This window comes from Pleurodeles waltl, chromosome 1_2, assembly GCF_031143425.1.
Source record: "Pleurodeles waltl isolate 20211129_DDA chromosome 1_2, aPleWal1.hap1.20221129, whole genome shotgun sequence".
In the NCBI taxonomy this organism is placed as follows: Eukaryota; Metazoa; Chordata; class Amphibia; order Caudata; family Salamandridae; genus Pleurodeles; species Pleurodeles waltl.
The window spans coordinates 776,229,788-776,254,956 of NC_090437.1; the positions used below are offsets into that span (position 1 = coordinate 776,229,788).

General features: G+C 51.7%; 1 protein-coding gene across 3 annotated transcripts in view; it reads right to left on the reverse strand.

Moving 5' to 3' along the window:
• Positions 1-25,169, reverse strand: part of MARCHF1 (membrane associated ring-CH-type finger 1) — a 1,558,735-nt gene that overhangs the window by 308,225 nt on the left and 1,225,341 nt on the right. The gene's annotated exons all lie outside the window — the stretch shown is intronic.

The window sequence follows — 25,169 nt, forward strand, 5'->3', positions numbered from 1 at the left end:
AAATACTTTATAAGACCTATCTGGATAGTTGAATAAAAAATTTAAGGGCAGAATAGCTTGTATTGATGAGGTGTGGCTGCTAATGATATGCAAGGCAGGCGTTCCCGTGCAAAAAATGACTTTAAGGCATCTGCGCCTTATTTAACCTCCTGTGTCATTTTGATGCACAGGAGGGGGCAGGCCTTAAAAAATGGCTCACAGCCTGATGTGCGCCGTTTTTTAATGCCTGGGTCAGGGCAGGCGTTAAGGGACCTTTGGGCTAATTTCCTTGGTCTCTGGCCATGGAAGCAGACCACAGGTGCCTTTCCCTGCACCCAGGGACACCACCTGCCACCCTCACCCACCCCTGGTGGACACCCATGGATGGGGGTACTCATCCCAGGTAAATACAGGTAAGTATGATTTTTTTTTTTTTAAGTGGCATAGGGGGGCCTAACTTGGGGCCCCCTCATACCACTGTGCCCAATGGCCATGCCCAGAGGAAAGAAGTTCCCTGGGCATGGCCATTGGGCAGTGGGGCATGACTCCTGTCTTTGCTAAGACAGGAGTCATTTCAATGGGGGTTGTGTGTCAAAACATGGCGCAAGTCAGGTTAGAGCCAAGATTTTTTACTCTAACCTGACTTGCACCATTCTTTGATGCACAACCCCCATTCTTCCCTACGCCTGCGCTGCCTGGTTTGAGTCATTTATTTTGATGCAAACCAGGCCGCAGGGCCGGCTAACGTCATTCAATAAATAAGGCGCCCGACTGGTGCATTGGAATGGCGTTAGCCGGCGGTAAACTTTTTGACGCAAACCTGCACTGGCGCTGGTTTGCGTCAAAAAGTATAAATATGGGCCTTACTGCTACCACTTGCTACATATCCACCTTACATACAAACACCTGGAATGGCAGCTCAAAGGTCTGGGAGTCACATAGACTATTCTACTGATCTTGACACTCATTGCCTCTTTGCCGGCTGTTAGGAATGGGGTCTCTAAATGACAGGGCTTTGCACCCTGTCAAAGTAAGGACTCTCACTCTAGGCAGAGTCCCACAACTAATTAGAGTCTGAAACAAATATTCTACTTTGGTCAATATCGCATTTTGTACTCTGCCTTCCTTCAGAGGAGTAAGACAATTTTCTACTTCAAACTGTTAAGTTCCCACCAGACCCTGTGTTTCAAGCACTGTAGCTTTATATTTCTAGTTAACACCAGTGTGGGGGCCAGCCACAGACAGGCAATCAATATGTGTAGCAGCCCACTAGATGGAGGTAATTGCTTGCACCTGTTGTTCGAGAGGCTGCTAGATTTAGAATTTCAGGTTTGGTAATGTTCATCTAGAATTTAGAGATTTTGTGATAGAGATGTAGTTCTTCCAGCACTCGCGGGAGGGAGGCTACGAGTTCTGTCAAAGACAGGAGGATACCATTGGCAAACATGGTTACTTTAAGTTCCTGTTGTCAATACCAGATTCCCTTATTCTGGGAGTTGTTCCAGATTTGGGGCCAGATGTATCAAAAAAGCCTTTTGCGATTCGGAAATAGCGATTTAAAAAAAATCGCTATTTCTGAGTCGCAAAATGCTATGAATCATATTTGCGATTCGGTAATAGCGATTTCTTAAAAATCGCAAATGCTATTACCGAATCGCAAATTGCGATACAGCCCCTATTTGCACCTATGGGCCTGTCGGTCCATATTTGTGAAATTTTTGCATTTCCCAAATTGCTAATTCCTAACTGGAATTCGCAATTTGGGAAATGCAAACACCAGGGTGCTGGGGGCCTAAGGAACCCTCTGCTGCACCCCAAAGCAATTTTGGAAGACATGTAAGGTGCACACATGCCAAAAGGGCATGTGTGCGTTACATGTCAATTTAAAAAATGCATTTTTTTATGCATTTTTAAAATTTGCACATGGTTGCCACCAAGTTCAACTTGGTGGTAATAGCGATTCCTTAATGTCCAATTCGCATTAAGCTTCATACATGTGCTTAAGTAATCGCAAATAAGGATTCCTTATTTGCGATTTCTTATTTAGAGAATCGCAATTTGCGATTCTCTAAATGAGGTCGCAAATAAGGATTCCTTATTTGCGATGCCGCATTTAGAGAATCGCAGATTACGATTCTCTAAATGGGGTCCCAATTTTAAGGAATCGCTATTTTAGCGATTCCTTAAAATTGCACTGCGAATGCCTTTCTTACATTCAGAAAGGTGATTTTGCATTTGCAAATGGCCAAATTTAGCAATTCACACCGTTTGACAATGCAAAATTCTTTGATACATCTGGCCCTTGGTGTGCTAGCAGTTCCAATGTGAGGGCAATATGCAGAGTGGAGGGGGGCATCCATGCCATGTGCCTCGCTATATATGCACCCAGTCTGAGAAGAGGATGTTGACTCAGATTGTAGCCCATGGGGCTTTGAATCCTGCAGGGAGCCAAGACATAAAAGTATGTCCTACCCTATCTCCCTCAACATGCCGGCCATGAAATCCCAGTTAACCCTGTTGGATGCTTTTTTAGCATCCAGAGTAAGCATGATGGCTTGTTTGGCACCCATGGTGACGATCTCGAGTATGTGAAGGGCCTTTTTTCATATTTTTGACTGCTTGGCGTGTTGGAATAAAGCCCAATTAGTCTGGCTGTAGCAAATTCTCGATTTGGGGTTGAAGCCTCAGGGAGACTATCTTGGTGAGAATCCTGGCATCAGTGTTAAGGAGGGAGATAGGCCGATATGACCAACAGTCAGTGTGGATTTTATTAGGTTTGAGAATTAGGGCAACAGTGGATTCCATCATGGTGGGCGTGACCCTGCCTTCTCAAGGATCCCTCCATACATTTTGTGGAGTTTTGTGAAGCATGGGTAAGAGTGTGGGGCCAAAGCATTTATAAAATGCTACTGTAAAGTAAATCAGGCCCGGTGCCCTGGAAGGTCGCAGCATAGATTTGGCTGCTGTCACTTCTTCCTTTTCTAGCGGAGTGTCGAGTGCCGCCCTCTCTGAAAGGCTTAACTTTGGTAGTTAGGCCTCTGCAAGATATCTCAAATGTTCTTGGGAGTGAACTGGTTGTTATACATTTTTGTATGATAGGTATGGCAGCATGTTGCCTTTTCTTTGTGTTCAGTACAAATGCTGCCTTACGGAAGTTGGACCTCTGGTATGGCAGTTTTTGCATGGCGAGCCCATAAAAGGTTCCATCATTCAGCCTGACTTTCTGCTATAGTCATATATTTTTTGTCCAGCTGCCCGAGAAGGTATGAGGATCTGTCAGCTTTGAGGGTTCCCAGTTAACCCCAAGCTGCTAGGACTTTTCTCCACATTTTAAGGAAGTGGCTTCACTTATATTCCATCTCAAGCTCAGTGCTCAATTTTAGTCACAGTTCCTCTCAGAGTTTTCAGAGACATGCAGCTTCCAATCTAAACATACCTCAAAGGACCACTTTTAGGGCATCCTAGAGGTTGGATGTGCTTACTTTCCCAGTATTGTTATGGAGGAGGTAATTCCCTTTGTGATAGGTTGTCCTGGAATCTCCAGGTGCTGGTAGTTCTGGGTCCCTACGGACCTATGTCTGCAAGTTCACAGGAGACTGGTCCATGATTGGAAAGTGTAATAGGATGGTTGGTGGAGTCTGCCAAATAAAAGAGCAAGCATTTGTCTAAGATGATGTAGTTAAGTCTTGTTTATGTTTTATGATCTCACAAATAGTAGGAGTAATTTCTTGTAAGAGTGTGGTGGGTTCTCCATGTATCTATTAGCCCCAGTTCATCTAGTAGTTTCCTGTCGACCATGGATAAGACTGTTAGGCTTCCCCTCCCCATTTGATCAGTATCGATTGAGGGGTGGAGAACCAAGTCAAGGTCTCCACCAATAATTAGGGATGCACTAGATCAGGCCAGGAGGGTGTGGATCACCTCTTTCAGGAACGTTTCTTGCCTCCGAGTAGGACTGTAAACTGAGGCTAGTGTGAGTGGTTGGCCTCGTAGCAAGCCTCATATGGCTACCCATATTCCAACATCACCTTGGAGTGCCCCCTCTACTACCAATGGGCAATTGAGGTATATTAGGATGGCCACCCTGATGTTTTTTTGTGGCCTGAGGAGAATTACTGACCAGGGTTGTCCCTAGATTTCACGCGGTTTGGCTTTAGTAGGTGGGTTTTCTGAAGGAGCTGAATGTTGGCTCAAAGAAGGTATAGTTCACGTAGGAATGCCTCTTGGTAGGGCTGTTGAGGCCCGAGCATTATAGGTGAGAATATGAAAGGCGTTCAAGGACATAGTTAATTCACTAGGGGTCTAAACGATGTTGCTTGTTACAGAGAAGGCCAGTGAAGACGCGGCCAGGGACAGATGGCTATTCCTTCCCAAGACCCAAAGTTCCCCAATAGGAATATAAACAAAAAGAAGGGCATAGGCACAAGTGGGATGTGCAGGGCTGTGTGGTGAACACTCTCCGTGGAGTCTTGAAGCAACATCCACAATCCAGTAAGAAGAAAAGGTCCAAACCTGTGGGGGGACAAGGCCTTTGTCAACAGAGGTTTAGGGAGTTTGCCCTCCCAAGCTGGCAGCACTCACGGCTACAGCTCGGTAGTCATGAAACTGGCATGCCTCCGCAGGGCACACTGTTTCTCATCTCAGACATTGTGGGGGCCTGGTGCCAAAATCAGTCATAGGTTGTGTTGTGGCCCAAGGAGGGGGGTGGTGAGGATGGCTGTGGGCCCAGCAATGATGGCCTGCTGGCTTCATGCACTTGTTCAAGGGCTGAATTCTGGCCCTCCAGTATTTGGTCTTGTTTGGGAATACCCCCTATTACGGCCCCATTGCACTTGTATCAACTCAGGGCTTTTATTGTGCCGTGGTTCTCATGGGGCACCAGTATGCCTGGGTGGAACTCATGGGGTTTCTCTCTGCAGGAACTTCGTGTATTTACAAATAAACACTGTGGAGTTCCCCAAGCAGACAAAATCGGGCAAGATGCGCTGCTCACGCTGATTTGTAGCGCAAGGACCTTCTTCTGCACTGTAAAATCAGCATAAATGGCACCACATGGCACGCCAGAGGGTCTGCTTCTTTCTGCAGCTCGAGTAGATGGCCTGCATTCAGAAATCTTGCCAGGAGGCATTCTAGCACCTGAAAATCACCCTAAGGGACGCAAATTTTCGCTTGTGCTTGCCAACTTAACAATGGCGACCTGCGTGTGAGAAAAAAGTCCACCACGCAGCGGTTGATGTTCATAACCTATTTTCACCAATACCTTGGCGTCAGCTTGGGTATCCAGGAGGAGGATATTTACTGCTGAGCAAGGTTCTTTGAGGGACCTTAGAGACCAGAATCTGTCCTAACATTCTAACATAATATGGAAAGGATGCCCCATCGGTATGTTGTGTAGCCATTTTAGTTATAGCTCCATGCATGTTATATTAGTATACTAGTCCTGCCACTGTGCACTCTAACCTAGATATATTTTATTGAGCTTCATTTTATTATTCTTACAATAGCCACTTTTGCCGTCTTGTTTTATTTTACTCTATCTAGCTGTTTTTGCCTAGGCCTGGCACTGAGTTCTCAAACAAGACATTCTTGCTCACTCTGTGCTTCTTCTCAAGGCTGTAGTAAGATAGGTTGCCGATAAACGTAGTACAAGTTTTGTCTCTGACATTCGTAGAAAAACACAGATCCTTACGTAGGGACATTTTCTCAGAACATCAGTTGTTTTATTATAAAAACACTTCCCTGTCCCTTACACGTTAGAGGGAGAATCCAGCCAGAGAACCACGACTGTATGCTGATTGCCAAACGCTTCGCTACAGCTGCTTATGCAGACTTCCGGCCTTTGCTCAGATTTGGGGGATGATGTCTTCCCAGGGGAACCTGAAGGACAGAATTAGAGCTTAAAACACTGTGTTCTATTAAAGCTTAGGTAGGAATTAGTCTACTGACTTTAGTGACAATATGGTAGCGTTATTTCTATGCTTTACTCTCCTTGTCACAATTTTAATCTTGTCATGCTGTATCGTATTGGTTATTGCAGTCCATGCTTTGCTATCTAAAATGCAGTTGCATTATTAAAGAATTGTTGAAACCTAATGTAGGAAGTTGGCTCTGTATGCACTATTTCAAAGTAAGGAATAGTATGCACAGAGCCCAAGGGTTCCCCTTAGAGGTAAGATAGTGGCAAAAAGAGATAATACTAATGCTCTATTTTGTGGTAGTGTGGTCGAGCAGTAGGCTTATCAAAGGAGTAGTGTTAAGCATTTGTTGTACATACACACAGGCAATAAATGAGGAACACACACTCAGAGACAATTCCAGGCCAATAGGTTTTTGTATAGAAAAATATCTTTTCTTAGTTTATTTTAAGAACCACAGGTTCAAATTCTACATGTAATACTTTGCATGAAAGGTATTGCAGATAAGTACTTTAGGAACTTTGAATAATCACAATAGCATATATACTTTTCAAATAAAACACATATAGCTATTTTAAAACTAGACATGTCACGGTTTTCAATGGGCTCACCGTCGAGGTTGAGAAGCGTAGGGGAACGTCCCCGGTTCCGGCAGGTTCTGCTCTGGCCGAGGTAGGGGCGACCCCTTCCGGTAGCCACGGTGCTGTTTGGCAAGAGCAAACCACTACAGTCCGTGCCCCCCAGAAGGAGTCCCAGAGGAAAAACCCCAGTAGGGTAAAAAACCTCCACAGGAACTCCCTGAAACGAAAGGAGGACACCAAGGCGTTAGGACTGAAGATCAGGAAGACTGCAGAACAAAGACAGGTCAGGAAACAGGATTCGCAGGAAGAAATCAATCGGAGCGTGACTACCACCAAGGAGTGTTGCAACGCAATGAAACAGCAGCTGAATTCCCCTTATATACCCCCAGGCAGGAAGTAGGAACAGGAAGTAGAAATACCACCATCTTGGATTGGGGAAAAGGATGCAATAGTGAATCAGGTACATGCACCTAAAGAAGAAAAATAATGCATGCTGGGAGGAGAGGAAGTGCTCAGCATGCTGGGAAAGGAAAAAGGCAGGTACAAAAATACCACCATGTGCAAGGGTTCGGCTTTTGACTGGAGACATGGTAAGTGGTGAGCAGGTGTGCAAAGCAGAATGCAGAGATTAGCTGTAAACGTGCATAATGCGCTACACGCGGTCAGGCCTGAAACCCCTTCGGGGTCTCAAGCCCCACCGCGTCTGCCTTTATGGCCGAACTTAAAGAAAGGGAAGCGGCGAGTGCCGCGACCCCTAATCAAGCTCCTTAGAGCATCCGCGGCCTGTGCCCGAGCCGCGGCATCCCCGCGGCCCGCGCGCCGGCCGCGGTGTAAATGGAGTGCCGCGCTGCGGCAACCTGAGCCCGCGGCCGCGGCAAGCGCCGCGGCCGCCGCGGCATGACAGTATGCCCCCCCGAGGCCCCAGGTTTGTGAGGGAAAAGACCAAAAAAGCGACGGACCAAAAGAGGAGCATGAACTGAAGGAGCATCTTCCCAGGAACACTCACTCATAGGGTATCCCTTCCAATGAATAAGATATTGGAGGCGCCCATGGAAAAACCGAGAGTCACAGATTTCCTGAACCTCATACTCAGGTACATTATCAACCAACAGAGGAGGGGGACAGGGTAAGTGCCTATGAAAAGGATCGGGACGGTAAGGCTTCAATTGAGAGACATGGAATACAGGGTGGATCTTCCACGTCCGGGGCAGGCGAAGACGCACAGACACAGGGTTGATCTTTTTGAGAATTAGGAAGGGGCCATAAAAGCGAGGTTTGAATTTGTTCTGAGTGAGTCGGAGAGGTAGGAATCTAGAGGAGAGCCAGACCTTGTCATGAACCTGATATTGAGGAGCCGCACAACGTCTTCTATCTGCTATCTTTTTCATGCGGAACTTAGTGGCCACAAGGTTGGAATGGATAATTTGTTGTATACCCCGTAGCTGTCGAACATAGGAGGAGATGGCAGGAAGATTGGAGTTATCTCTCAGGGGAGTTGGGAAGGCCTTGGGATGGAAACCGTAGGAGCCATAGAAAGGAGAGACCTTCGAGGCACTGTGTAGAGAGTTGTTATAGGAGAATTCTGCAAGCGGTAAATAGGTAGCCCAATTACTTTGTGTAGCATTGCAGAAGCTACGTAAATACTGTTTGAGACCCTGATTGAGTCGTTCCGTTTGCCCATTGGTTTGAGGGTGGAACCCGGATGACAAGGCCACCTTGATTCCCAAGGTCTTACAAAATTGATTCCAGAATCGGGAGATATATTGAGGACCCCTATCTGAGATAATGACCTGAGGTAACCCATGAAGCCGAAAGATTTCTTGAGTAAAGATTTGACCCAATTCCTTAGCTGTTGGTAACTTTCTTAAGGCCGTGAAGTGAGCCATTTTGGTGAAGGAGTCCACGGTTACCATTATTACGTGGTTTCCCATTGAGGAAGGTAATGCGCACATAAAATCTGTGGAGATGGTGTGCCATGGGCCGGGGGGAACTGGTAATGGACGGAGTAATCCTACTGGTCTGGTACGGGGGTGTCTTGGCTTGAGCACATATAGGACAGGCAGATACATATGTCTCAGTATCAGCCTTGAGAGTTGGCCACCAGAAAGAGCGCAGCAAAAGTTCTTGGGTTGCTTTCATTCCTCGATGACCTGCGATAGGGGAATCATGGCACATATGTAAAGCTTCAGTTTGTACTACTTTAGTGGGTAAAAACAGGGCCTTGTCATGATAATAATAGCCATGATCTGTATGCAGTTGCGGACGCAACTCTTTCAGTTCTGTTTCGTCTAGACGGGCATATTCGGACTTGACTTGGTCTAAAAAAGTCTGTGCTACCCCAATGATCTTGTCGTTATCAAATAAGTTCTGAACAGTAGAATCGCTGCACTCAGGATAATGTCGGGACAAGGCATCCGCCAGGATGTTCTGAGAACCAGGGATGTAAGTGATATAGAAGTCATATTGGCTGAAAAAGAAAGCCCATCGAGCCTGCCGGCTATTTTGACACTGAAAGTTTCTTAAGCACTGTAGATTTCTGTGATCTGTCCGGGCTTCAAAAGGTTCCTTTGATCCCATCAAAAAGTGTCTCCATTCTGTGCACGCGGTTTTTAAAGCGAGTAATTCACGTTCTAACACGGAATAATTCCGCTCGGAATCAGATAAAATGTGTGATAGGTAAAATACAGGGTGTTCTAAATCATCATCGTCTTGTCTTTGCAATAAGGCAGCTTCAATGGCCCTTTCTGAGGCGTCTGCGACAACAATGAATTGCTTGCTGGTGTCTGGGTGTCGTAGGATAGGGGCTTGAATAAAGGCTTTCTTTAATTCCTGAAAGGCTAACTCAGCTTCTTGTGTCCAACAAAAACCCTTCTTTAGGTGTTCTTTTTTAAGAGTTTGAGTAATATAGCTGGTTCTCTGGGCAAAGTCTGCTAATAACTGTCGATAGAAGTTGGCTAGTCCCAAAAAACACTGAGGCCCTCATTCTGACCCTGGCGGTCGGTGATAAAGCGGCGGCCAAGCCGCCAACAGGCCGGCGGTCTAAAATATGCAATTCTGACCCTGGCGGGAACCGCCAACACAGCCCGCCAACTTAACACTCAGACCGCCACGGCGGTACAAACAAACAGCGCGGCGGTTCCCGCCAACAGCCCGGCGGCAGACAAAGTACCGCCCACCCTATTACGACCCACCAATCTGCCACCTTTTCCGGGGCGGGAGCACCGCCGATAAGAACACGGCGGAAACAGACTACGAACGGGAAAACGCTCACCTCTACGCACTCCACGCGAGATTCCGGCAGTATGGAGCCAGAGTTGCAGGTCATCCCCGCACTCCTATTCCTGCTCATATACCAGGAGCACGCCCGGCGGCGCGGAAGACATCGGTGAGTACTGCACCTACGACACAGGGGAGGGAAAAGATTACCGGCACACACCCACCCACCCACACCCACTACAACACACACATCAATGCATTCCCACAGATCACTGTCACAACCCACAAACCACCCCCCTCCGAAATAATGCAAAGACCAAAAGAAGAGATCATAAACGGGCAGATATATTGAAATATGTACACCAGTAATCCCAATAAATAAATAAACTATGTACAAAATATATACAGCTACTAAATGTAGTCCAACCACTGTCCGTGGATCACAGGGGTCCTGTGCAAAGGGGCAAGGCCCAGTCCCACGACAAGAACTCCACGGAGAGAACACTGCAGGGGCATCAGAAAGAAAATAGGACAGGCACCTCAGGGGGAAGGGAAGGGGGGGCACCTCAGCCACTTGAGTACACGACGCCAGATCCACGAGGGGACTCCATGACCACTGGCCCATCCTGGGGAGTGCAAAGCCACAGTCCATACAGTCCATACAGTGGGTGGCCTGCCCACTGGGCCATCCTGGGGAGAGCAAAGCCACAGTCCATACAGTCCATACAGTGGGTGGCCTGCCCACTGGGCCATCCTGGGGAGAGCAAAGCCACAGTCCATACAGTCCATACAGTGGGTGGCCGCCCACTGGGCCATCCTGGGGAGAGCAAAGCCACAGTCCATACAGTCCATACAGTGGGTGGCCTGCCCACTGGGCCATCCTGGGGAGAGCAAAGCCACAGTCCATACAGTCCATACAGTGGGTGGCCTGCCCACTGGGCCATCCTGGGGAGAGCAAAGCCACAGTCCATACAGTCCATACAGTGGGTGGCCTGCCCACTGGGCCATCCTGGGAGAGCAAAGCCACAGTCCATACAGTCCATACAGTGGGTGGCCTGCCCACTGGGCCATCCTGGGGAGAGCAAAGCCACAGTCCATACAGTCCATAACAGACCCCACTGCCACTGGAGGAGGCAAGTTGGCCAGAGGACATCCTGCAGCCCTGCCCGAGATAGATCCTGCCCTGCCACGTCTGCCAAAGGGCCAGCGGTTCTTGCCCTGAAGGGCCCAGTTCCGCGGTTCTTGCCCTGAAGGGCCCAGTTCAGCGGTTCTTGAGACGGCGGGGCCCAGCGGAGCGGTTCTTGCCCTGAAGGGCCCAGTTCAGCGGTTCTTGAGACGGCGGGGCCCAGTTCAGCGGTTCTTGAGACGGCGGGGCCCAGTTCAGCGCTCCTTGCCTTGAAGGGCCCAGTTCAGCGGTTCTTGAGACGGCGGGGCCCAGTTTCAGCGGTTCTTGAGACGGCGGGGCCCAGCGGAGCGGTTCTTGCCCTGAAGGGCCCAGTTCAGCGGTTCTTGAGACGGCGGGGCCCAGTTCAGCGGTTCTTGAGACGGCGGGGCCCAGCGGAGCGGTGCGTGAGACGGCGGCCGGTCTATGGCCAACTGCTAATTGCCTGGTGGTGCCCTCCTGGGCAGCGGGGATGGTGCTCCTTCACTGCCCACCTGGGCTGTGGGTGGTGGGGCCCTCCTGGCCAGCTGGGCTGGGTCCTCCCTGGGCAGCGGCTATGGGGGTGGTGGGCTCTCCCGGGGCAGCTGTGCCGGTTCCTCCCGGGGCAGCGGCTATGGGGGTTGTGGGCTCCTCCTGGGCAGCAGGCCTGCTGCCTGACCTCTCCGACTTGCTGCCCTTGCCCTCCTTAGTCGTGGGCCTGTGGCCCCTTCCTCCCTTTGGAGCTGTGGCTGGTGACTGTCTCTGGGTGGTGTCCGGGGGGGATGTAGAAGGCGGGCTCCTGCGGCGCCCCTTCCGCCTTCTGCTCCTCTTCCCAGGGGGTGGGCTGGCTGTCCCCTTGCTGCTGGGCGAAGATCCAGACATGCGGGCTGGCGGGCTCCAATACCCCTGCACCCTTGTCAAGGGGCCTGCAGGGCTGGTGGTGGCTGAGGTGCTCTTCTTACCCCGACGAGAAGGAGGGGGGGGCTCAGGGTCAGGAAAGAAGTTAGTAGTGGCGAGGAAGAGCTTCTTGGGACAATGGAGAGTGGTAGGTACAGTGGGAATGGGAGTGGAGGGAGAGGATGTGGTTGTAGGTGAGTCACGTTTGCTGTCTTTGGGTGCAGGTGCAGGAGGGATAGGCTGTCGTGAGGTGGATGGCTGTTGGGTGGGTGGGTGGCTGCGTTTGTGTGGTGTGGAAGAGGGGGTGACAGACACAGTGGGAGAGGACACAGGGGACGTGTAAATGGCAGTGGGGGTGGTGAGTGCACGTGTGCGGACTGGAGTGGAGGGTGTGCTGGTGATGGAAACACTGGCTGATGGTGAGGTGAATGGAGGTGTGAGTGTAGACGTCACAGGGAGGGAGGAGGGAGACGAGGAGGTGGGGGTCACAGAGGTGGTAGTGACTGTTGGCATGTCTGCATCGGAATGTTGCGTGTGTGAATGTCTGCGTGATCTGTGGTGCTTATGTTTGGATGAGCTTCTCTTGGGTGTTGAGGTGTGTGCAGGCTGGTCTGATGGTGTGGGTGGGACAGGCAGAGGAACAGGAGACTGGGAGGAGGGAGTTAGTAGAGGCAGGCAGGAGACAGGGACAATGGCTGCCGTCAGTGCTGAGGCCAGAGCCTGGAACGATCGCTGATGGGCAGCCTGACCTGAATGAATGCCCTCCAGGTACGCATTGCTGCGATGAACCTCCCTCTCCACCCCCTGGATGGCATTCAAAAGGGTAGTCTGCCCAACAATGAGCGTTCGGAGGAGGTCAATGACCTCCTCACTGAGGGCAGCGGGGGTAACAGGGGCAGGGCCTGAGGTGCCTGGGGCGAAGGAGATGCCCGGCTTCCTGGCAGAGCGGGCACGGGGCGAACGCTGAGGGGCTGCTGGGAGGGCGGAGATGGTGCGCTGGGTGGCGGCTGTACCTGTAATGGCGGGGGGCACGGATGGTGCCACCCCCGCAAGGGAGCCCCCTTCCGAGGACGTGTCCGTGTCGCTGCAGGGTCCAGTCGTCCCCGTCGTGGAGCTCCCCTTGCCCTCCGTCTCACTGGTCCAGTCTGACTCTGTGGCATGGCCCTCCTGGGCCATGTGAGATGCAGCTCCCTCCTGCCCCGATGCCACTTCTCCTCCGCCTGATGATGCTGATGCACACAAGCACAGAAAGACAAACAAAAAGGGGGGGGGAGAGAGAAATAAAGGGATATTGATTACATGGATCGCCGGTACAGTTAGCGGACATGACAGACACAGATGCCCCCTGCACTAAGTTGCGCACTTGGGGTCCGCTACGCATTCCGTGGAACATGCCCTACACGCCTAGAGTTGACAACTGCACCCATGGATGACACGGCCCAGGGATGGCTGTACTGACAAACTACTGAGGGTGGTGGCTGGGGACACAGGGGCTTACGGGGGTGCCCAGCCTACAGATATCGCCCTGGCCTAGGGGGACCCCCAGCCCTCCTCCCCCACCCAGACACCTCCACTGCGCGACAACAGAGTAGATAATGCTTGGACTCACCCCCTTGTGTCTGCTGTGCTGCCCTCACGCGCCCATCCAATTCAGGGTAGGCCACCGCCAGGATCCGGAACATCAGGGGGCTCAGTTGACGGCAGGCACCCCACCTACGTTGGGAGGCCATCCCCAGCAGAGACTCGGCGGTCTTCTTGGTCCCGCGGCGGATGTCCTCCCACCTCTTGCGGCAGTGGGTGCCCCGTCGATGGTGGACCCCCAGGGCCCGGACCTCCTTGGCGATGGCACGCCAAATCCCGATCTTCTCATGGGCGCGGACCTATGTGACACGTACAGGGAGGGAGAAATACCACGTTCAAGTTTCTCAGCATTTTCGTTTCCAGTGGCCCAACGCCCCCCATCCCCGCCAGGCCCCCCGCCAGGCCCCCCGCCATGCCCAACATGCCCCCCATCCCCGCCAGGCCCCCCGCCATGCCCAACATGCCCCCCATCCCCGCCAGGCCCCCCGCCAGGCCCAACATGCCCCCCATCCCCGCCAGGCCCCCCGCCAGGCCCAACATGCCCCCCATCCCCGCCAGGCCCCCCGCCATGCCCCCCGCCATGCCCAACATGCCCCCCATCCCCGCCAGGCCCCCCGCCATGCCCAACATGCCCCCCATCCCCGCCAGGCCCCCCGCCAGGCCCCCCGCCAGTCCCCCAAGCCAGCCAGTGGCCCCAAATCCATATTGAATTAAACTCACTTGTTGGTCTGGAGGACCGTAGAGTAGCGCATACTGGGGGAGGACCCCATCCACAAGTTTCTCCAACTCCTCTCCAGTGAAGGCAGGGGCCCTTTCCCCAGGCGCAGCAGCCATTGTCCCTTCCAGACCGAGGTCACAGCAACACTTGCAGTATAGGTCCTCTCCTGTGAAAGTTCAAGTCGCAAGTGGATAAGTAGATAGAAAATGGCGGTCACGTCCGCGGCGGTGCGTACCGCGGCGGTGCGTCCCGCCACCGCCGGCGCCCTTCGCCATTGGCTCCTGAAACCCATAGGCTTCAATGTTAACCAATGCGGCTTCGCGCCGCGGTCTTGGCCCGCCGCCCGCCGCGGTGTGCCACGCCAGCGCATTGACCTCACATCCCATTGTCACACTTCACAGGTCAGGCAGCCGCCATTTCCAGGGCCCACATGGCTCAATTTCAACTGCGTCACACAGGCCTAGGCCTTGCATAGCCACTCAGACACGCCATTCACTGCATAGAGAATCGTATACTGTGCTAGCTGTGAGTACGTACCTGTGGGTTGCTTGACTCTGTGCTCCATGTTGTCCTTCCTAGGCACCGTCCGCTGGGTTGGGCGAGGAGACGGATGAATCCTCCCGTGTACCGACCGCTGGTGGACCTGTCGACAATGGAAGAACGCCACATTATCCTGACCTACCGTCTTAACCGTGCCACTATCCATGAACTGTGTGCCCAGCTGGAGCCCGACCTGATGTCCCCCATCCGCCAACCCACAGGGATTCCCCCTCTGGTGCAGGTCATGTCAGTACTCCATTTCTTGGCAAGTGGGTCATTTCAGACAACCGTGGGAATTGCTGCTGGGATGTCTCAGCCCATGTTTTCGAAGGTGTTATCCAGAGTGTTGTCTGCCCTGATGAAATCCGTGAGGAACTACATCATTTTCCCTGAGGTGGGCGAATTGGCTACAGTGAAGGGTGATTTCTACGCCCTTGGACATATTCCCAACGTAATTGGTGCCATTGATGGGACCCATGTGGCTTTGGTTCCCCCAAGAGACAGGGAGCAGGTGTACAGGAACAGAAAAAATTACCATTCAATGAACATCCAGGTGGTGTGTTTGGCTGACCAGTACATCTCGCATGTAAATGCCAAATTCCCAGGGTCAGTGCATGACGCCTACATCCTCAGGAATAGCAGCATCCCTTATGTGATGGAACAGCTACAGAGACACCGTGTATGGCTAGTGGGGGACTCTGGGTACCCCAACCTGTCGTGGCTACTGACCCCAGTAAGGAATCCCCGGACCAGGGCAGAGGAACGGTACAATGAGGCCCATGGGCGTACTAGGAGGGTGATCGAACGCACCTTTGGCCTCCTAAAGGCCAGGTTTCGGTGCCTGCATATGACAGGTGGATCCCTAATGTACTCACCTAAGAAGGTGTGTCACATCATCGTGGCCTGCTGCATGCTTCACAACCTGGCTTTGCGCCGCCAGGTGCCTTTCCTGCAGGAGGATGGTCGAGACGGTGGTGTTGTGGCAGCGGTGGAACCTGAGGAGAGTGACGAGGAGGAAGACGACGGGGCTGAAACAGACAACAGGGACAGAATCATTGAACAGTACTTCCAATAGGACACAGGTAACATTTCAAAGATAATTTAGTAAATGCTAACTACTCTCCAGCATCTCTGCTGCCTGTCTATTTGCCCCAGTGTATGATGACTGAGTTTTGGCTTTTCCCTCCCTATTTCAGATCTGGGGTCCCCACTACGAGTCCTGTGCTTCGTTTCCCCATGGACTACAGCTTTGTGGCAGCTGTTTGTTGACTTCACCATGTACAAGGACATATTTGCACTGTCATGTCAATTACAATCTATTGAAATCACAGCCAGACTCCTGATATTTTGGTGCAAAATAGGTGTTTATTTAAGTGCTCAAAATGGGATGGGTGGTTTCAAGTGGGTGGGGGCTATGGTGAAGGAATGTCCATGGCAGAGTCCAGAGTAACAGTCACACAGGTGCATTGTCCAGAGGCCTGTGGAGAGATGGAGCATGGGCAGTTCAAGGATGGACAGGGTGACAATGTGGGACAGTGGGATGACATCAGGTGGTATCCATTGCTGGCGGGGGTCTTGACATCCTACTCTGTCTTCTTGCGAGATCTCAGGGCCCTCTTGCGGGGTGGTTCTTCTCCTGCAGGAGGTGGGGGTCTGGTGGGCTGCTGCTGTGCGGGGGCCTCCTGTCCACTAGCGCCGGCGGAGGTGGTTGGCTGTTCTTGGTCCAGGCTAGTGGCAGGGGCCCTTGGGTGTTGTTCAGTGTCCGCCCTGTTGTTGACGAGGTCCTGCAGCAGCCCTACCATGGTAACCAGGGTGGTGTTGATGGCTCTGATGTCCTCCCTGTACCCCCGATAGTGTTCCTCCTGCAGCACCTGGATCTCCTGGAACCGGGACAGTACCGTCGCCATCGTCTCCTGGGAGCGGTTGTATGCTCCCATGATGGTGGTGAGGACCTCGTGGAGAGTGGGTTCCCTGGGCCTCTCCTCCCCCCCCTGTCGCACAGCTGCCCTCCGAGTTCCCCTGTTTCCCTGGGCCTCTGCCTCCTGGCCGGTGTGCCCACTACCACTGCCCCCAGGTCCCTGTTGTTGTTGGGGTGGTGGGTTATCCTGGGTGCCCTGTAGTGGTAGACACACCGCAGATTGACGCGCCCTGGAGACAGAGGCATGGGCCCGCTGGGTGGGAGCTGTGCTGGTGTTCCCAGAGGGGGTTGGGTCTGTAGTGGCCTGTGCCTGTGTGAGGGGAACCGACTGTCCAGAGGTCCCCGATGGTCCGGGCTGGTCATCGGTGTCCAGGTCGACAGAGCTGCTGTCATCGCTGACGGCCTCTTGGGTGGGGGGTGTGGAGAATTCTGGCCCCTCCGCCGCGGTGTGTTGACGGTCGGGTCCTGCAGGGGTATAGAGGTATGGTTATAGTTTCAATGTGTGGCATATGGGTGTATCTGTGGGTTCTCGTGTCCCCAAGTGCTGGCATTCGTGTGTGGGGGCTTTGGTGAGGGTGGCTTGTGGGGGGGATGTGTATATGCATTGGGCATGCTTTGGTGATGGGTGTCCATGCTTAGTGGACGCATGCAGGCCTAGGTTTTGGGATGTGTGGGTTGTGATGGTGAGACATTGGCGGGGAATAGGTGTGCTGGGGGTGGGGGTGAGGATGGTGGTGGGGGTGAGGATGGTGGTGGGGGTGAGGGTGGGGGTGAGGATGGGGGTGGGGGTGAGGGTGGGGTTCGAGGATGGGGGTGAGGGTTGGGGTCTGATTTGGCATGCAGGTGGGGGGGAAGCAGTATTGAAGCTTCAACTTACCAGTATCCATTCCTCCGCCGACTCCTGCGAGGCCGTCAGGATGCAGGATGTTCAAGACTTCCTCCTCCCATGATGTGAATTGTGGGGGTTGAGGTGGGGGTCCTCCGCCAGTCTTCTGCACGGCGATGTTGTGCCTGGATACCATGGAACGCACCTTCCCCCGTAGGTCGTTCCATCGCTTCCTGATGTCTTCCCGATTTCTGGGGTGCTGTCCCACTGCGTTCACCCTGTCGACAATCCTCTGCCATAGCTCCGTCCTCCGGGCAATGCTGGTGTATTGTATCTGTGTGCCGAACAGCTGGGGCTCTACCCGAACGATTTCCTCCACCATGACCCTGAGTTCTTCGTCTGTGAAGCGGGGTTGTCTTTGGGGTGCCATGGGGTGGTGTGTATGATGTGTGGGGTGGAGTATGTGTATTTAAGTGAGTTGAGTGTGGTGGTGTGTGTTGTTTTGTGTGTGGATAGTGTGTGGGTGATGGTGTTGAGTGGCTGTGGCTGTTATTTTTTGGATGCTGGTGTCTCGCTCTTGCCTTCTTGACGAATTTTTTAGCGTAGGGGTTTGTGGGTGATGTGGGTGTGTGTTTTATATTGTATTGTGTGTGTGGGAGTGGTGTGTGTATGTGTATCAGGTGTGTGGGATTCAAATCGTCCAATGTGGCTGAGTTTTGTTCGTTTGTGTGTATTCTGACCGCGGCGGTGTGTCCCGCCAATGGAATACCGCGTTTGAATGACCGCCGCGTGGATTCGTGGGTCGTAATGGGATGGGCGTATTTCTGTTGGCGTGGCGGTGGAGGTTTGGTCACCTCCACCTTTCCGCCGACCGCTGGTCTGGCGGTCTGTTGTGGCGGTCGGATTTTCGGAGGTTTGCCTTCTGCGGGTCAGAATGACCGTGGCGGGTTTCCGCGACCGCGGCGGGATTATGGAGGATTTCTGAACGGCGGTAGGCGCCTTTTACCGCCGAGGTCAGAATGACCCCCTGAGTCTCCTTGATGGAAGAAGGAGATGGCCAATTCAATATAGCCTGAACCTTGTCTGAATCCATGGCGACTCCGGTTTGGTTTATGCAATATCCCAAGTATTTTACTTCCGTCTGATCAAATTCGCATTTTTCAGGTTTGCAAAATAAATGATGTTGTCGGAGTCTCTCTAAGACTTGGCGAACGTGCTTGGAATGTTCTTCTGGGTGAACCGAAAAGATTAGAATATCGTCAAGATACACCACCACTGTTTGTTGAAAAAGATCAGAAAAGATAGAATCCATGAACCTTTGAAAAATGGAAGGGGCATTAGTAAGCCCGAATGGCAGTACTCTATATTCGTAGTGACCAAAAGGTGTTCTAAAGGCGGTCTTCCACTCATCACCTTCTCTTATTCTTAGAAGATGGTAGGCTCCTCGGAGATCCAGCTTGGTAAATCTCTTTGCTCCTCTGACTGCTTCTAAGATGTCCTTTATGAGGGGTAACGGATACCGATCTTTAATAGTGATCCTGTTTAGCCCTCTGAAATCGATACAAGGACGCAAATCTTTAGTTTTCTTTGGTACTAAGAAAAGAGGAGCCCCGGCGGGTGAAGAAGAGGGAGTAATCAACCCGCTTTGTAGGTTCTCATCAAGATACTCCTTCAGAATCTGTTTCTCCGGTTCTGTGAGGGAGTACATACGCCCAAAAGGAACCACTGTATCTGGTTCTAAAGGAATGGCACAGTCGTATTCTCGGTGGGGTGGCAGTTCAGGTTTTTCTGGCTTCTGGAATACATCGGCATAATCCTGATAATGCCTGGGAACTCCCTGTAGGACGTTAATGGAGCATCCCATCTTAGGAGTTGCTGCTGAGAGACCTTTTGGGGACCAATAATCCCCGGCGTGATAGCAGTGGTGTTGGCAAAAGTGAGAAGACAAGGAAATGGTTTTTGTTTCCCAGTTAATGTAAGGATTGTGCCGTGTGAGCCATGGAATGCCCAGGATCATGACGTGGTGTGGTGATGAAATTAAATCAAACGAAAGATTTTCTTGGTGTTTTCCAAACTGTAGACAGAAGGTAGGGGTAGTATATTGTACAGGTCCAGAGGCCAAGAGTGACCCATCCACGGTATGTACCTGTTCTGGTACTTCCTTAGGTATTTGTGCTATCTGTCGTTCTTTGGCCCAGGCTTCATCTAAATAGATGCCACTGGCTCCGCAGTCTAATAAGGCCAAGGTTCTTTCTTCCCAGCCATCAGTTAGATGAAGGATAACTGGCAAGAGAAAAAGGGCAGTTCCTTCCTCCCTGGAAGAACAAATAGAAGGTATGTCACGATATCCCGTCCTCACCCTTCTTACTGGGGACGGGAGTTGGCGTTTCCCAAGGGCTTGGTTGGACGAATGGGGCAAGTGCGAATTAGGTGACCAACTGCACCACAATATAGACAAAGCCCCTTCCTTCGTCTATGTTCTCTTTCACTGGCTGATAAAGGTCCTCGAGCCGTGTCAATCTGCATTGGTTCTTCCTCGGTATTCCCCTTAGGTTCAGGACGGACTTCCTCGGTACGATGAGAGAAAGAGCGAGACGGTACTGAGTGTGATGGCAAACGACTCTTCTTTTTCTCCATTCTTCGTTCATTTAACCGATATTCTATCGTCAGAGCCTGGTCCATCAATCCTTTAAGGTTCTCTATTCTAGCAGAGTGCACTAGTTCATCTTTAATGTCCTCTCTGAGACCTCTACGGAACAGTGTCACCAAGGTACGTTCCAACCAAGTTGTTTCTGCTGCTAATTGTCTGAAACGGGTGATGTATTGTAATACATCTTGATTCCCTTGTTGAACTTCGCAAAGAGCTTCTTCTGCGGACGCCTCGAGTCCAGGGCATTCAAACATCTGTTTAAAAGTAGTGATAAAGGTGGAATAATTAGATAGGCAGGGATCGTTTCTGGTTACTATAGGGGTGGCCCAAGCCAAGGCTGGCCCCGATAAGGCACTAATCAAATACCCCACCTTGGTCTTGTCTTGTATAAATTGCGAGGGGCGAAAAGCAAATTAACTGTCAAGGCATCCAGGAATTCTTTTAATTTGTTAGGATCTCCGGAAAAACGAGGTGTAGTGGCAGCTACTGAGGGGACATCTGTGGTCCTGGATGCAAAGGCTTGTCGATAGACGGTATTTTCAGTACGTAACTGTTGGAGTTCTTGAGCCTGTTGTTGTATCGTCATAAGCAGGGTCTGGCTCGTAGGTTCCGTGTTTGCCACTGGATTATCCATGATACCGGACTGCAACTGGAGTTTTGGGCGTTGCAATCTGTCACGGTTTTCAATGGGCTCACCGTCGAGGTTGAGAAGCGTAGGGGAACGTCCCCGGTTCCGGCAGGTTCTGCTCTGGCCGAGGTAGGGGCGACCCCTTCCGGTAGCCACAGTGCTGTTTGGCAAGAGCAAACCACTACAGTCCGTGCCCCCCAGAAGGAGTCCCAGAGGAAAAACCCCAGTAGGGTAAAAATCCTCCACAGGAACTCCCTGAAACGAAAGGAGGACACCAAGGCGTTAGGACTGAAGATCAGGAAGACTGGAGAACAAAGACAGGTCAGGAAACAGGATTCGCAGGAAGAAATCAATCGGAGCGTGACTACCACCAAGGAGTGTTGCAACGCAATGAACCAGCAGCTGAATTCCCCTTATATACCACCAGGCAGGAAGTAGGAACAGGAAGTAGAAATACCACCATCTTGGATTGGGGAAAAGGATGCAATAGTGAATCAGGTACATGCACCTAAAGAAGAAAAATAATGCATGCTGGGAGGAGAGGAAGTGCTCAGCATGCTGGGAAAGGAAAAAGGCAGGTACAAAAATACCACCATGTGCAAGGGTTCGGCTTTTGACTGGAGACATGGTAAGTGGTGAGCAGGTGTGCAAAGCAGAATGCAGAGATTAGCTGTAAACGCGCATAATGCGCTACACGCGGTCAGGCCTGAAACCCCTTCGGGGTCTCAAGCCCCACCGCGTCTGCCTTTATGGCCGAACTTAAAGAAAGGGAAGCGGCGAGTGCCGCGACCCCTAATCAAGCTCCTTGGAGCATCCGCGGCCTGTGCCCGAGCCGCGGCATCCCCCGCGGCCCGCGCGCCAGCCGCGGCGGCCCACGCGGCCCACGCGCCGGCCGTGGTGTAAATGGAGTGCCGCGCCGCGGCAACCTGAGCCCGTGGCCGCGGCAAGCGCTGCAGCCGCCGCGGCATGACAAGACAGTGCAATTTTCACAGTTCCTAGGGGAGGTAAGTAATTGTTAGTTCTTGCAGGTAAGTAAACCACCTACGGGGTTCAAGTTTGGGTCCAAGGTAGCCCACCATTGGGGGTTCAGAGCAACCCCAAAGTTACCACACCAGCAGCTCAGGGCCAGTCAGGTGCAGAGTTCAAAGTGGTGCCCAAAACACATAGGCTTCAATGGAGAAGGGGGTGTCCCGGTTCCAGTCTGCCAGCAGGTAAGTACCCGCGTCTTCTGAGGGCAGGCCAGGGGGGTTTTGTAGGGCACGGGAGGGACAAAAGTTAGCACAGAAAGTACACCCTCAGCAGCACGGGGGCGGCCGGGTGCAGTGTGCAAACACACGTCGGGTTTGTAATAGGAATCAATGGGAGACCAAGGGGTCTCTTCAGCGATGCAGGCAGGCAAGGGGGGGGCTCCTCGGGGTAGCCACCACCTGGGCAAGGGAGAGGGCCTCCTGGGGGTCATTCCTGCACTGGAGTTCTGATCCTTCAGGTCCTGGGGGTTGCGGGTGCAGGGTCTTTTCCAGGCGTCGGGATCTAAGAGTCAGGCAGTCGCGGTCAGGGGGAGCCTCGGGATTCCCTCAGCAGGCGTCGCTGTGGGGGCTCAGGGGGGACAGCTTTGGTTACTCACAGTCTCGGAGTCGCTGGGGGGTCCTCCCTGAGGTGTTGTTTCTCCACCAGTCGAGTCGGGGTCGGCGGGTGCAGGGTTGCAAGTCTCGCGCTTCTGGCGGGAAACGCTGTTGTCTTTAAGTTGCTCCTTTGGAAACAAAGTTGCAGTCTTGGGTGAACAGGGCCGCTGTTCTCGGGAGTTTCTTGGTCCTTTTAGAGCAGGGCAGTCCTCTGAGGATTCAGAGGTCGCTGGTCCTGGGGAAAGCGTCGCTGGAGCAGTTTTCTTCCGAAGGGGGGAGACAGGCCAGTAGAGCTGGGGCCAAGGCAGTTGGTGTCTACGTCTTCTCTGCAGGGTTTTTCAGCTCAGCAGTCCTCTTCTTCTTAGGTTGCAGGAATCTGAGTTCCTAGGTTCAGGGGAGCCCTTAAATACTAAATTTAAGGGCGTGTTTAGGTCTGGGGGGTTAGTAGCCAATGGCTACTAGCCCTGAGGGTGGGTACACCCTCTTTGTGCCTCCTCCCAAGGGGAGGGGGTCACATTCCTATCCCTATTGGAAGATGGAGGATTTCTAAAAGTTAGAGTCACCTCAGCTCAGGACACTTTAGGGGCTGTCCTGACTGGCCAGTGACTCCTCCTTGTTATTCTCATTATCTCTCCTGGACTTGCTGCCAAAAGTGGGGGCTGTGCCCAGGGGGCGGGCATCTCCACTAGCTGGAGTGCCCTGGGGCCTTGTAACACGAAGCCTGAGCCTTTGAAGCTCACTGCTAGGTGTTACAGTTCCTGCAGGGGGGAGGTGTGAAGCACCTCCACCCAGAGCAGGCTTTTGTTTCTGTCCTCAGAGAGCACAAAGGTCCTCACCACATGGGGTCAGAAACTCGTCTCTCAGCAGCAGGCTGGCACAGACCAGTCAGTCCTGCACTGAACAATTGGGTAAAACACAGGGGGCATCTCTAAGATGCCCTCTGTGTGCATTTTTTAATAAATCCAACACTGGCATCAGTGTGGGTTTATTATTCTCAGAAGTTTGATAACAAACTTCCCAGTATTCAGTGTAGCCATTATGGAGCTGTGGAGTTTGTTTTTGACGGACTCCCAGACCATATATTCTTATGGCTACCCTGCACTTACAATGTTTAAGGTTTTGCTTAGACACTGTAGGGGCATAATGCTCATGCACCTATGCCCTCACCTGTGGTATAGTGCACCCTGCCTTAGGGCTGTAAGGCCTGTTAGAGGGGTGACTTACCTATGCCATAGGCAGTGTGAGGTTGGCATGGCACCCTGAGGGGAGTGCCATGTCGATTTAGTCATTTTCTCCCCACCAGCACACACAAGCTGGCAAGCAGTGTGTCTGTCCTGAGTGAGGGGTCCCTAGGGTGGTATAAGACATGCTGCAGCCCTTAGAGACCTTCCCTGGCATCAGGGCCCTTGGTACCAGGGGTACCAGTTACAAGGGACTTACCTGGGTGCCAGGGTTGTGCCAATTGTGGAGACAATGGTACATTTTAGGTGAAAGAACACTGGTGCTGGGGCCTGGTTAGCAGGGTCCCAGCACACTTCCCAGTCAAGTCAGCATCAGTATCAGGCAAAAAGTGGGGGGTAACTGCAACAGGGAGCCATTTCTTTACACCTATACTCCCTCTTTTTGTCATTGTGTATATGAGACTAATGTAACTGAGAGAAACGGATGAGACTTGAGTGACCACGTTTTCCCTGAGAAATCAATCATGTCATGTGCTCGGAGATGAGGCACTGCTAGTTAACGGAACAAAACATGGATTGGAACGACAGGTGTCACCTGTAGTGGGTCAGACTCAGTCTCCCACACCGCAGGCGATTCTCCCACTTAAAATCCAGTAGTCTCATTAGAATAATGAGAGCCTATGCGACAGGGATTTCACCATGTTGTCTCGCACAAATTTGGTAATCGGGTGAATCAATCCTCACTTGATCAACATGATCTGAGACAGGTCTTGGAATTTTTTAATATCATCTCCATTGTACCGTATTGGGCCACCACATCTCGCTGCTTTTAGGATCACCTCTTTATCCTAGAAGTGGTGGAAACAGGTGAGGATGTCTGCTGATCGATTTAGGTTTCTGGGCCCACTCCTATGCACCTTGTCAATGTGCAAAGGATCCAGCCGATATTCATTGAGGCCCTGAATGTAGCTTTTCAAGTCCTTACCTTTAAATCCCGATCAGCTAGACTAGTTTTCTAAGTTCTTCTGCTCCTCCTGGAGTGTGATCAGTTGATTGCTCATAGTGACCAGGCAGGAATGCTATTACTCAAGGTCTAGAGTGCATTTGTGTTGGACTGTCTCTAGATGGTCAACTCAGGTCCCCAATTTTTGTAGGCCTTTCCAGAGTTCTGAGGTTATATTTAAGGTCTGCTTGGACAGCTCCCAGATCACTCTTGAGCTCCATGAAGAGACAAATCATGAAGCTTTTGGTAGAGGTCTCTGATTTCTCACCCAACTTCTCTGGCTTCCAGCCCTGGCTTCACAGGGTCTCCTTTCCCTAGAGGAACAGTTTTTTTATGGTGGATTCTCAACTGTGTATTGTAGAGGCCTTGGTTCTAGTACAGTTGGCATCTCAGGTCGTTCACACATGCTAAGGACAGGCCTAATTCATTTATTATCACTATGAAGCAGCTCTCCTGTGTCCCAGGAAGAAAATTATTGGAATCTGCCTCCTGGTTAGTATTGGGCAGATGTCATCTGGTGCCAGTAGGGTGAAGTGCCTATCCCACGGTGTTGTGGAGAGTGCTCTGCAACAGGCCCAAATTCATAGTTACTCTGCCTGTGGAACAGCCACTCCTGGGCCCATATTTATACTTTTTTAGCACCGCATTTGCAAAATTTTTTTACGCAAAAGTGGGGCAAACGTACAAAATACAATTATATTTTGCAAGTTTGCACTGTTTTTGCATAAACAAATGAAGCAAATGTGGTACTAAAAAAGTTTAAATATGTGCCC